Below are 14,536 nucleotides of genomic sequence, written 5' to 3'. Positions count from 1 at the left end.
TGGCCAACACAATATTGAGGGATAATAAAGTTGGAGAACTGACACTACCTGACTTCAAGATTTACTTTACTGTAAGTCTTCACTGTAGCTATACAGGCAGAGTAATAAACAGAGTAATAAATGCACCTTAATGGATAGTGTTCCTTTCAAACATGTGAGTTCTTTAACAAAAATGAAATAAACCAGGTGTCTGTGGTTTCTGATTAATCACTGCTTCCCCAAACAACAAAACCTATGTAATGGCCAGTAGTGATTAATCAGAAATCACAGACACCTGGTTTATTTCATTTTTGTTAAAGAACTCACATGTTTGAAAGGAACACTATCCATTAAGGTGCATTTATTAGTTCTCAAATTCTTAAAACAAGATGGGATTGCATTTGATTTTTACCCCATTTAAAAAAAAAACGGGACTGGCTATAATTAAGATACCATTAATACTCTTCCCCACCCCCCGACCTTGTATATGTGTGATTATTTTCTTGTGGTTAATTTATTAAAATGTGAAATGTACATTTTAAATACAGATACCAGGAGAAATGAACATTTGCCTGAATACTACGGCTAAGCATCATAAATAACTTTAGAATCTCCTTCTAAAAAATGGATGTTTTTGAAAAGCCCAAATTAGTAAGTTCCAAATTTTTTTTCACAGGTGACTACTGTACCAGTGTGGAGAAATGGGCTGGTTAACTGTGTGGGTCCAGACAGTCATTTGTCTATATTCCTAGTGATGAGAAATTATTCCCCCTAACCTTCCATTGAAACAAGTGTCCGCATAGTTCTCATTTTTTCCCTACTGTTGAAACATCAGTGAGGACCCATGCATGTTATTAAAAATTAAGTTCAAAACACTTAAAATAATTGTGTATTAGAAACTTGACTCTATCATAAGTCTCTTCTTTTGGAAGTCATACTGGGCTGGTTAAATGCTCCAATTCCATTGTCATTAACATTTAGGAAGCAGAAGACTCTTCCAGCTAGTTCAAACTAGAGGTTTAGTTACTACAACACTGACTCCTGGTTGGTCGTGTGGGTTCGGTGAGGTCTACTCCTCTTCCTCTGGCAGAATTTGCTCCTGGATTTTGTGGTTCATCCTTTGGCAATTTTTTAGCTATTGCCATGAATATTTCATTTACATCCATTGATGTTTTAGCTGATGTCTCCATGAATAATAAACTATTGTCATCTGCAAAGGACTGTGCTTCCTGGAAATTTACTGCTCTTTTATTTGCTAGGTTGGCCTTGTTTCCTGCTAAAGCTATTACAGTGTTAGGACTTGCTTGCCTCTGAAGTTCTTTAACCCAATTTTTTGCTCTTGCAAAGGACTCCTCATTTGTGATATCATATACAACTATGACTGCTTGTGCTCCTCTGTAGTACATTGGTGCTAGGCTATGGTATCGTTCTTGACCAGCTGTATCCCGTATTTCAAACTTTACTGTAGTGTCATCAAGACATACAGTTTGGGTTAGAAAAGCAGCCCCAATGGTACTCTCTTGAAATTCATGAAATTGGCCTTTCACAAAACGAAGCACTAGGCTTGATTTGCCAACAGCAGACTCTCCCAGAAGTACTAGTTTGAACTGGCATATTTTATTTCCAGTATTTGGCCCGTTGGGTCTTGTTGCACCTCGATTAGCCATGTCCAAATTTGAAATAAGTCCCTAATTTCAGAGTCTTCAATGAACTTCCAGAATTCAAGGGGTCAATATTCTTCTTTCTGGACGTAAAGAAACCTAAGACCGCAGCAAGCCGAGCTGCGGGGCCGAAGCTTCCTGGCAGCAAGGCCCAGGCGTAGCACGTAGGATGAGAGTGTGTCTATGGCGGTGGTGGTGGCGGCAGCGCCGTCGACTGCTCTTCGCGTCGCTCCCCTCACACTGGACTGTGCAGGGCTCGTGCCGTGGTGCCGCCCCTGTTCGGCTCCGTCTCCGCCTCTCGCCGCTCCGCCTTCCTCTTTCCTTTCGCCGCCGCCGCCGCCGCCGCCGCTGGACTTCCGACGAATTCTTCCTCCTCCTCCTCCCTCTGCCTCCTCCCCCCGCCAAGGGGATGTTTTAAAGGTACAGACACACAAAATTGTATAAGATGGGAGAGAAGAGGACACAGGCAAAATTTTGGAAACTGAAAAGTATGGAAGACACTAGGAACAGTCCAGAGTGGTGGTGGGTAACATATTGGGAAAAAAACAAGGATTAACTGGATATATGTATAGAAGCACAATACAACCCCTGACTTCCTTTCCACCTTCAACACTAAGGCCTTCACATTCAAGGTACTATGCAAATTAAGATCCAATATGCTTCTGGGGTAGCCAGAAAACATCAACGTCTGTAGCTTAATCGCATAAGCAAAGCAAAAAAGGTATGTAACTAAGTCTCAAGTAAGTCTCAAACAATAACTCGTCTACTTATGTTGTCTTAGTGTTCAGATAATCAGTATAAATTTTTTGTAATTTGCTTTACTATACACAAACATGTTATTTTTACTTTAGGAAGATTTCAGTTTTAAAAAGTTTTTGCATAAAACTATTTTATAAGTCTATTAAAAAAACAAAATCAATTTGTGGGTCGATACATAAATATTTCCAACTATTGTTTAATTTTGTTTTTAGAACCACCCTTTCACCCTCAATAAAAGTGCCTCAGTTTGGACAATAAATTATATGGTTCACCTTATAATTATCAGTTAGGAAAACATGCCTAGGGAAGCTAAGAAACTTGTCCAACTGATGCGGGTAGGATTCAAATCCAGGTTTGCCCTTTCTCATTGTCCTCACTATACCCTGTCTTAGCAGCAACCACTCTACCTAGCATTCAGAAATAAATAAGTGATATATTGTGATAAATGTGCTTGTGTGGATATAAACTAGTGCTGAAGGTGCACATTATTTTTCCTGTGAGATATGGCAGGCTTATGATGTGTATATCTATTAGTCCATTCTCATGCTGGTATAAAGACCTGCCGGAGACTGGGTAATTTATAAAGGAAAGAGGTTTAATTGACTCATAGTTCAGCACGCCTGAGGAAGCCTTGGGAAACTTACAATTACGGCAGAAGGCAAAAGGGAAGCAAGACACCTTCTTCACAGGGCAGCAGGAAGAAGTGCTGAGTGAAGGGGGAAGAGCCCCCTACAGGAGAACTCACTCACTATCATGAGAACAGCATGGGGAAACCGCCCCCGTCATTCTCTGCCTTGACATGTGGAGATTATGGGGATTACAATTCGAGATGAGATGAGATTTGGGTGGAGACACAAAGCCTAACCATATCAGACTTGTAGAATGAGAAATTTATCAGGGAGAGAGAGAAATGCATTAGAAGAAAAGGGAGTAACACAGCCAAAGGCATGGCAACTCAGAAAAACAGGGAAAGAAGTGATAGAAACTCAGAAGGGTACTGAGTAAAAAATATACAAATCCATAAAAGTAGATAAATAAGGAAGAAGACACAGATAAATGAAGAAAAATAAATCCCAAAAAAGACTATGATACTGACAAAAACCTAGCAGAGATACCAGGAGAGTAAAATATGTTAGCTCAAGCCGAAAGAGGAGGGAGAAAAACACAAAGGAGAGGGAAGAAAGCCTTAGAAGAAGAGAGAGAGTGTGTATGTTTCTAATATCAGAGAAACATGGAAGAGTGTGGAGAAAGAAAAAAACGAGGAGAGATTAGAGAAATGTGAAGCAGGAGAGAACTAATGATTGGTTTAGAAAAGGAACGAGAGAAATCAAAGAGATATGTGGACTTTGGGAGGGGGAACATGGAAAAAGAAAGTTAAAAGGGGATGGAAAATAAAAAGAGAGAAATGGAGAGGAGGGCCATCTTAGTCCATTTTGCACTGCTAGAACAGAATACAACAGAATGGGTAACGTAGAATGAGCAGAAATCTATTGGCTTACAGTTCTGGAGGCTGGGAAGACCAAGACTGAGGGGTTGGCGCCTAGTGAGGGCCTCTTCGCTGTGTCATCCCATGGTGGAAGGGCAAAGAGCAGGAGAGAGCAAAAGGGGGTCAAATGTGCCCTTTTATAGTGAACCCACTCTCATGACAGCAGCATTAATATTCCCTCAGCCATTATGGCCTAATCATGTCTCATTAGACCCTTCCTCCCACACTCTTGCATTGAGGATTAAGTTTCCAACACATGATTTTTTGCGGGGACACATTCAAACCATAACAGGGGCTGAAAAAGGAGCAGATTCTAAATGAAACACACATGTGGCATTGAATGTTTATACATATTTACTATTATATATAATTACATGTACATATACACACATGTATACATTATACGTACATACACACGTATATATGTATATGTGTATGTACATGTATGTATGTGTATGTATATGTGTGTATATGTGTGAAAGCGAAGAAAAGAGACAGCAGGGGTAAAGACATGATGCAAAAGAAATATGTAAAAGATATAAGTGAGGAGAGGAAAGACATCCATAAAGCTATCTCTAGACTATATAATAGCTATTTTTATATTTTTCTTAGGAGACTTTCTTTAAAATCATATAATTGGGTTATTCTGATAGATTATGAACACATTTAATTCATTCTTATATTCATTCAAAAATTATCTCTTGTAATTCACTACATACCTCAGTTATAACCTTCTTATACATATAAAGTAAAACAAAAGATTACTATATCCCAGAATCTTAGATTATTAAATACAAGAAATAATAGTACTATAGTTAAAATACCAACTTAGGGACATATTTTTCCACCAAAGACTCTACAATTTCCAATTATTCTCTTTCCTCCACATTTCCCTATGAAGCAGCTGCAAGAACAGCAGGTCAAAGCAACTGGAGGAAATAAGTCACTCCAAGAGATAAAAGAAGTGAGGAGCAAGGCTGTGGGCTATCAGTCCAAAACCATGGTCACTAGGTTTTTGCCATCCCTGAATATCTTGCCCTACTGAGTTCTCTAGAGAATATGAGATGCATGACTTCTGGAAATTTGTCTTGCTAGGGCACACACCATGCTGACATATTCATTTCTTCATAACTGGAAAAGTCAATGCTCTGACATGGATTTTAATCTGCAATTCTCAGGAGTTTTCCCATAGAGATTTTGCAAATGATCAACTTTGATTCTTCCCAAACCTGTGACTCTGCCTTCCTGATAGCCAGTACTGAAACAAATACACATAAGCTCGTAGGAATTCTGTGATTTCATTACTTTTTATTATCAGAATACTAAAAGTTTGTCAAAGATATATTGATTGTATTGGAAATTTATACAATATTGAATGTGATATATAGGTAAATATTATCTTAAACACCTAAATGTAGGCTTTCAGGAAAGCCCATATGTTCACAGAAACTTCAAAAATGTTAAAGCTGCCTGTCATCTTATAAATGTTTTAAACGCAGGCAGAGTCCCTAATTTATTCCTTCCTACTCCTTTTCTTTTCTCCTGTGTACATATAGCGGTGTTTTTCCCATTCACGTTCTATAATGTGACTACACCTATATTCCCCAAGACCTACCTGAACAATGTTATTTAAGCTCCTACAGGAAGAAAGATTTATAACACCAGTACAGCTTTTGGTTTCCCCATCATTCTAAATATGAATACTTTAAGACTAAATCTAGCATTTCCAAAGATTCCCCACAGTCAGATAATTTGACTCGTTTTGTTTGTTTTTTAACTTTTAAGAACTTTTAAGGATAGCTACCCAATGTATTCTACAAAGTCAGCGTAACCCTCATAAAAAATCGTGATTATTATAGTTCGAAAATATTAATTTCACTTCTAAATAGAGATGCAAGATGCTGAATAAAATCCTGGAAATTAAAATTCAATAGTAAAAGAACAACCCACCATGATCAAGTAAGTTTCACCTTAAAAATGCAAGGAATTTACAATACTAGGCAATCTATCAATGTAACACATCATACCAATATGTCAAATATGTCATTTTTGGCAGTTGCAACAGAAATCCCAAAAAAAGTTTACTATCCTTTCCTTATTTAAACATATACATATATATATACCATTGCAAACCCATTAGAATGGATAAAATCAAAGAGACTGATAATACCAAGTGGTGGCTAGAATGAAAAGCATTAGGAACTCATATCTTTTTTTTATTCTAAATGTAATCTTTTATTTTATTTTTTTTTGCAGGGAAATAAAGTGATTTTATTTTAAATTTCTTTTTTTTCTTTTTTATTATAATTTAAGTTATAGGGTACATGTGTACAACGTGAGGGTTTGTTACATATGTATACATGTGCCATGTTGGTGTGCTGCACACATTAACTCGTCATTTACATTAGGTATACCTCCTAATGCTATCCCTCCCCCCACCCCCTACCCCCAGTAGGCCCCGGTGTGTGATGTTCCCCCTTCCTGTGTTCAAGTGTTCTCATTGTTCAATTCCCACCTATGAGTGAGAACATGTGGTGTTTGGTTTTCTGTTCTTGCGATAGTTTGCTGAGAATGATGGTTTCCAGCTGCATCCATGACCCTACAAAGGACATGAACTCATCCTTTTTTATGGCTGCATAGTATTCCATGGTGTATATGTGCCACATTTTCTTAATCCAGTCTGTCATTGATGGACATTTGGGTTGGAGGAACTCACATCTTATAAACTACAGTGATTGGTCCAGGGATGGATTTACAAACATACTAAGTCAAATTCCTTCTCTGAGACATGGAGTTGCTTAGTTGCTTGAGGACACATTCCCTGTCATTTGCAGAAAACCTGTCTACAGTGGGAAAGAATGAAGCCAAAGAGAGATAATTGGAGTTGAAAAATGGTGGCAGAGATAGAGAAATATGTATATATTTCAATATATAAATTATACATCTTTGTATATGTATATATTTCTATATATTATATATATATTTCTCTAATATTTATATATATGAGAATGACAGAGACAGAGACAGATGACCCTATGTCTTAGTCCATTTTCTATTGCTATAACTGAATACTACAGACTAGGTAATTGATAAAGAAAAGAAATTTGTTTCTTACAGTTCTAGAGGCTGGTAAGTCCTAGGCCAAGGGGCCATACCTGGTGAGAGCCTTTACTGTATCATAACATGATGGAAGACATCATATGGTGAGAGGGCAACAGCAAGAGGAAAACTGGCTTTCATAATGGACTCACTCTCATGATTAAAAAAAAAAAAACAAAACTTACTCTCATGATACCCCCATGAGTCACTTAATCCATGAACAGATTTACCCATTCATGAGGGCAGAACTCTCATGAGCTGATCATCTTTTTTTTCTTTTATTGAGACAGAGTCTTGCTGTGTCACCCAGGCTGGAGTGCAGTGACATGATCTCAGCTCATTACAACCTCCACCTCCCAGATTCAAGTGATTTTCCTGCCTCAGCTTCCTGAGTAGTTGGGACTACAGGCACACCCACCGTGCCTGGCTAATTTTTGTATTTTAGTAGAGATGGGGTTTTGCCATGTTGGCCAGGCTGGTCTTGAACTTCTGACCTCAAGTGATCCACCCACCTTGGCCTCCCAAAGTGCTGGGATTACAAGTGTGAGCCACTGCCTCTGGCCCCAATTACCACTTAAACACCCCTTCTCTTAATACTGTTACACTGGGGATTAAGCTTCAACATGAGTTTCAGGGGGGGCAAACATTCAAGTCATATCACCCTGCAATACTGAGTCCCCAGCCAGTATTACCTGAACACAGATTCACTTTTGGAATGTTTATTAATATGAAGCCATAAATTTCCATTTATTCTCAGGCTCATTTGAATTATTTCTCTTACTTTCAAGAGAGCTCACCCAATTATGAGTGAGAACATATGATGTTTGATTTTCCATTCTTGATTTACTTATACTAATGGTCTCCACTTATACTAATTGTCTCCAATTCCATCCAGGTTGCTGTGAATGCCATTAATTCGTTTATGGCTGAGTAGTACTCCATGAGATATATATATATATACACACACACACACACACACACACACATATACACACACAGATATACACATACATATATACACACAGAGAGATACATATATATACACACACATATATCACATTTTCTTTATCCACTCCTTGACTGACGGGCATTTGGGCTGGTTTCATATTTTTGCAATTGCAAATTGTGCTGCTATAAACATGTGCGCAAGTATCTTTTTTTGTATAATGACTTCTTTTCCTTGGGATAGATACAGAGTAGTGGGATTGCTGAATCAAATGGTAGATCTACTTTTAGTTCTTTAAGAAATCTCCACACTGTTTCCATAGTGGTTGTACTAGTTTACATTCCCACCAACAGTGTAAGTGTTCCCTTTTCACCACATCCACGCCAACATCCATTATTTTTTTATTTTTTGATTATGGCCATTCTTGCAGGAGTCAGGTGGTATCACATTGTGGTTTTGATTTGCATTTCCCTGATAATTAGTGATGTTGAGCATTTCTTCATATGCTTCTTGGCCATTTGTATATCTTAATTTTCTCTCTTGAGAATTACCTATTCATATCTTTAGCCCACGTTTTGAAGGGATTGTTTGTTTTTTTCTTGCTGATTTGTTTGAGCTCTTTGTAGATTCTGGATATTAGTCCTTTGTGGGATGTAAGGACTGTGAAGATTTTCTCTTTCTCCGTGGGTTGTCTGTTAACTCTGCTGATTATTATTATTATTATTATTATTATTATTATTTTGCTGTGCAAAAGCTTTTTAGTTTAATTAAGTCCCACCTATTTGTCTTTGTTTTTGTTGCATTTGCTTTTGAGTTTTTGATCATGAAGTCTTTGCCTAAACCAGTGTCTAGAAGGATTTTTCCAGTGCTATCTTCTAGAATTTTTAACGTTTCATATCTTAGATTTAAGTCTTTGATCCATCTTGAGTTGATTTCTGTATAACGTGAGAGATGAAGATCCAGTTTCATTCTTCTGCATGTGGCTTGCCAATTATCACAGTACCATTTGTTGGATAGTGTGCCCTTTCTCCACTTTGTTTTTGACGGCTTTGTCAGATCATTTGGTGATTAAATATATTTTTAAAAATCAACAACATACAATGTGAACTGAGTTTCAAAACAATACTTTATAACATGTGATTTCATTTAGTAGTGACAATTTGGAAGACCCCTAAAGAGATAAGGACAATTCATTAAATATTGAAAGCTTTATTACAAAAATACGGTATCTAGTATTGAACGATAAGGTTGTATCTTCATGCACCATACACATGTCTGAAAAGTAACATATCAGTCACTCAAACAGACATTTTGTGTTCATTACATTAGTTTGGTATTTTTTAAAATGGAATTATCTGGTTTGTTTGGAATAATGACACAATCCTGACAATATTTCTTTGTATAATAGTAACCAAGAAATGGCTGAGTTATTTATAAGGTATATGAAGTGTCTTTCTCCAATAGATATACAAACAATTGTTCTCCTACCAATATTATCACCTCAGAATCTGAACACTTAAATTCCAAACATATTCGTGTCTCATTAATCTTGTCCTGGATATATGTAATTTACATATTACATATAGCTAGGACATTATCAGTACAATATTCATATTCCTATCAAGGTTTATGTTTTTGCATGTTTGTTCTCTTTTTTAATCAGAAGATTAGTACAATAGGACTACTGCAGTTCCATATAGCTACTGATTGTTTCATTTCTATCACCTATGAGTAGCACACATGCATAATTTTGCTATAGGCACATCATGAGCCATTTATAATTGACAGTTCATGCAACTAGAGAATAGTCAAAATCCCATCAGCTCTATTTTGGGGAAAGACTAATTATTGCACAGTTTCTAGAGAAGGATGTTGACAAGTAGAATGAAATGGATGGTTTTATATTTAAAATTCCACCAGAAAAAAAAGGTAATTTCTTTTTAGCTTTTATAAACTGAGTTATCCTATTCACAATGTTAGACATTTCCATTTCTAATATTCCTAAACCTATCTGGATATTATCCCTAAGGACCTTTTTTTTATTTCAATAGTTGTTAGGATACAGATGATTTTTGGTTACATGGATGAGTTCTTTCAGGGTGAATTCTGATATTTTAGTGCACTCATCACCCAAGCAGTGTACACTGTATCCAATATGTAGTCTTTTATCCCTTACTCACCTCCCAATCTGCCCCCACCGAGTCCCTAAAGTCCATTATATCACTCTGTATGCTTTACATCCTCATAGCTTAGCTCCCACTTACAAATGAGAACCTACAGTATTTGGTTTTTCATTCCTGAGTTACTTCACTTAAAATAAGGGCCTCCAGCTCCATCCAAGTTGCTGCAAAAGACATTATTTCGTTCTTTTTTATGGCTGAGAAGTATTCCATGGTGTAGAGATATCACATTTTCATTATCCACACATTGGTTGATGGGCCCTTAGCTTGGTTCCATATCTTTGCAATTGTGAATTGTGCTGCTATAAATATGCCTGTGCATGTGTCCTTTTGATACAATAACTTCTTTTCCTTTGGGTAGATATCCAGTAGTGGGATGGCCGAATTGAATGGTAAATCTACTTTCAGTCCTTCAAGGAATCTCCATACTGTTTTCCAAAGTGGTTCTACTAATTTACATTCCCAACAGCAGTGTATAAGCCTTCCTTTCTCACCACATCCATGCCAACATCTGTTGTTATTTGCCTTTAATTATGGCCATTCTTGCAGGAGTAAGGTGGTAACTCATTGTGGTTTTAATTTGCATTTTGCTGATGATTCATGCTGTTGAACATTTTTTCATATTTGTTGGCTGTTTGTATATCTTCTTTTGAGAAATGTATTAATTTCCTTTGCCCACTTTTTGATGGGATTATTTGTTTTTTTCCTCCTGATTGATTTGAGTTCCTTGTATATTCTGGATACTAGTCCTTTGTCGGATGCATAGTTTGCAAATATTCTCTCCCACTCTGTGGGTTATCAGTTTAATCTGCTGATTATTTCTTTCGCTGTGCAGATGCTTTTTAGCTTAATTAGGTCCTATTTATTTATTTTTGTTTTTGTTACATTTGCTTATGGGGGTCTTAGTCATAAATTCTTTCCCAAAGCCAATGTCCAGAAGAGTTTTTCCTAAGTTTTCTTCTAGAATGTTTATGTATTCAGGTCTTAGATTTAAGTGATTAATCCATCTTGAGTTGATTTTTGTATAAGGTGAGGGATAGGGATCCAGTTTCATTCTTCTACATGTGGCTAGCCAGATTTTCCAGCACCATTTACTGAACAGAGTTTCACTTCCCCAATTTACGTTTTTGTATGCTTTGTAGAAGTTTAGTTGGCTATAAGTATTTGGCTTTATTTCTGGGTTCTCCATTCTGTTCTACTGGTCTAAGTGCCTGTTTTCATACCAGTGACATGCTGCTTTGGTAACTACAGCCTTAGTATAATTTGAAGTCAGGCAATGTGACACCTCCAAGTTTGGTCCTTTCACTTAGTATTGCTTTGGCTATGCGGGCTCCTTGTTGGTTCTACATATATCTTAGGATTCTTTTTTCTAGTTCATCAAAGAATAATAATGGTATTTTTTATGGGAATTGCATTGAATCTGTAGATTGCTTTTAGAAGTATGGTCATTTTTACAATATTGATTCTTCTCATCCATGAGCATAAGATGTGTTTCCATTTGTTTGTGTCATCTGTTTCTTTCAGTGTTGTTTTGTAGTTTTCCTTGTAGAGATCTTTCACATCTTTGACTAAGTGTATTCCTAGGTCTTTTATTTTATTTGCCGCTGTTGTAAAAGAGATTGAGTTTTTAATTTGATTATCAACTTGGTCACTGTTGCTGTATAACAGTGCTACTGATTTATGTACACTGATTTTGTAACTTGACACTTTACTGAATTTGTTTATCAGATCTAGGAGCCTTTTGGATGGGTCTTTATGGTTCTTTAAGTATACAGTCACATCACTGGCAAACACTGACAGTCTGACTTCCTCTTTTCCAATTTGGATGCCTTTATGTCTTTCTCTTGCCCAAATGCTCTGACTAGGACTTCCAGTACTTTGTTGAACAGTAGTGGTGAAAGTGGATATCCTTGTCTTGTTCTAGTTCTCAGGGAGAATGCTTTCAACTTTTCCCCATGCAATATAATATTGGCTGTGGGATTGTCACATATGGTTTTTATTACTTTAAGGTAAGTCCTTTCTTGCCTATTTGTTGTATTTTGTGGACGGTTTTTGTCATAAAGGGATAATGGATTTTATCAAATGCTTTTTCTGCATCTATTAAAATGATCACATGGGTTTTTGTTTGTAATTCTGTTTGTGTGATGTATCACATTTATTGACATGGTGCATATATTAAACCATCCCTCCATTCTTGCGATGAAATCCACTTGGTCACAATGTATTATCTTTTATATGTGCTGTTGGATTTGTTTAGCTACTATTTTGTTGAGGATTTTTGCATCTATGTTCATCAGGGATATTGGTCTGTAGTTTTCTTTTTTTGAAATGTCTTTTCCTGGTTTTGGTATTAAGGTGACACTGGCTTCACAGAATGCTTTAGGAAAGGTTCCTTCCTTTCTCTCTCTTTTGGAATTGTTTCAGCAGTATTGGTACCAATTCTTCTTTGGATGTCTGGTAGAACTGAGCTGTGAATCCCTCTTGTCCTAGACTTTTTTATTGGCAATTTTTAAAAATATTTTTTGTTATACTTTAAGTTCTGGGGTACATGTGCAGAATGTGCAGATTTGTTACATAGGTATACATGTGCCATGGTGGTTTGCTGCACCCATCAACCTGTCATCCACATTAGGTGTTTCTCATAATGCAATCCCTCCCTTAGCCCCACACCCCCCAACAGGCACCGGTGTGTGATGTTCCCCTCCCTATGTCCATGCATTCTCACTGTTCAACTCCCACTTATGAGTGAGAAAATGTAGTGTTTAGTTTTCTCTTCTTGAGTTAGTTTGTTGAGAATGATGGTTTCCAGCTTCATCCATGTCCATGCAAAGGACATGAAGTCATCCCTTTTTTTATGGCTGCATTGTATTCCATGGTGTATATGTACCACGTTTTCTTTATCCAGTCTGTCATTGATGGGCATTTGGGTTGGTTCCAAGTCTCTATTATTGTGAATAGTGCCACAATAAACATACGTGTGCATATGTCTTTAGAGTAGAATAATTTTTAATCCTTTGGGTATATACCCAATAATGGGAATGCAGGCAATTAGGCAAGAGAAAGAAATCAAGGGTATTCAGTTAGGAAAAGAAGAAGTCAAACTGTCCCTCTTTGCAGATGACATGATTGTATATTTAGAAAACCCCATTGTCTCAGCCCAAAATCTCCTTAAGCTGATAAGCAACTTCAGCAAAGTCTCAGGATACAAAATTAATGTGCAAAAATCACAAGCATTCTTATACACCAGTAACAGACAAACAGAGAGCCAAATCAGGAATGAACTTCCATTCACAATTGCTTCAAAGAGAATCAAATACCTAGGAATCCAACTTACAAGGGATGTAAAGGACCTCTTCAAGGACAACTACAAACCACTGCTCAGTGAAATAAAAGAGGACACAAACAAATGGAAGAACATACCATGCTCATGGATAGGAAGAATCAATATCGTGAAAATGGCCATACTGCCCAAGGTAATTTATAGATTCAATGCCATCCCCATCAAGCTACCAATGAGTTTCTTCACAGAATTGGAAAAAACTGCTTTAAAGTTCATATGGAACCAAAGAAGAGCCCGCATCTCCAAGACAATCCTAAGTCAAAAGAACAAAGCTGGAGGCATCACGCTACCTGACTTCAAACTATACTACAAGGCTACAGTAACCAAAACAGCATGGTACTGGTACCAAAACAGAGATATAGACCAATGGAACAGAACAGAGTCCTCAGAAATAATACCACACATCTACAGCCATCTGATCTTTGACAAACCTGAGAGAAACAAGAAATGGGGAAAGGATTCCCTATTTAATAAATGGTGCTGGGAAAATTGGCTAGCCATAAGTAGAAAGCTGAAACTGGATCCTTTCCTTACTCCCTATACGAAAATTAATTCAAGATGGATTAGAGACTTAAATGTTAGACCTAATACCATAAAAATCCTAGAGGAAAACCTAGGTAGTACCATTCAGGACATAGGCATGGGCAAAGACTTCATGTCTAAAACACCAAAAGCAACGGCAGCAAAAGCCAAAATTGACAAATGGGATCTCATTAAACTAAAGAGCTTCTGCACAGCAAAAGAAACTACCATCAGAGTGAACAGGCAACCTACAGAATGGGAGAAAATTTTTGCAATCTACTCATCTGACAAAGGGCTAATATCCAGAACCTACAAAGAACTCAAACAAATTTACAAGAAAAAAACAAACAACCCCATCAAAAAGTGGGCAAAGGATATGAACAGACATTTCTCAAAAGAAGACATTCATACAGCCAACAGACACATGAAAAAATGCTCATCATCACTGGCCATCAGAGAAATGCAAATCAAAACCACAATGAGATACCATCTCACACCAGTTAGAATGGCGATCATTAAAAAGTCAGGAAACAACAGGTGCTGGAGAGGATGTGGAGAAATAGG

General features: G+C 37.1%; 1 pseudogene; it reads right to left on the bottom strand.

Moving 5' to 3' along the window:
• Positions 1 to 325: 325 nt before the first annotated feature.
• LOC105497497 (ras-related protein Rab-5A pseudogene) lies at positions 326 to 1,759 on the bottom strand (annotated as a pseudogene).
• Positions 1,760 to 14,536: the final 12,777 nt, after the last annotated feature.

Source organism: Macaca nemestrina, chromosome X (genome assembly GCF_043159975.1).
Source record: "Macaca nemestrina isolate mMacNem1 chromosome X, mMacNem.hap1, whole genome shotgun sequence".
NCBI classification, from domain to species: Eukaryota; Metazoa; Chordata; class Mammalia; order Primates; family Cercopithecidae; genus Macaca; species Macaca nemestrina.
This window is presented reverse-complemented; position numbering and strand designations above follow the sequence as displayed.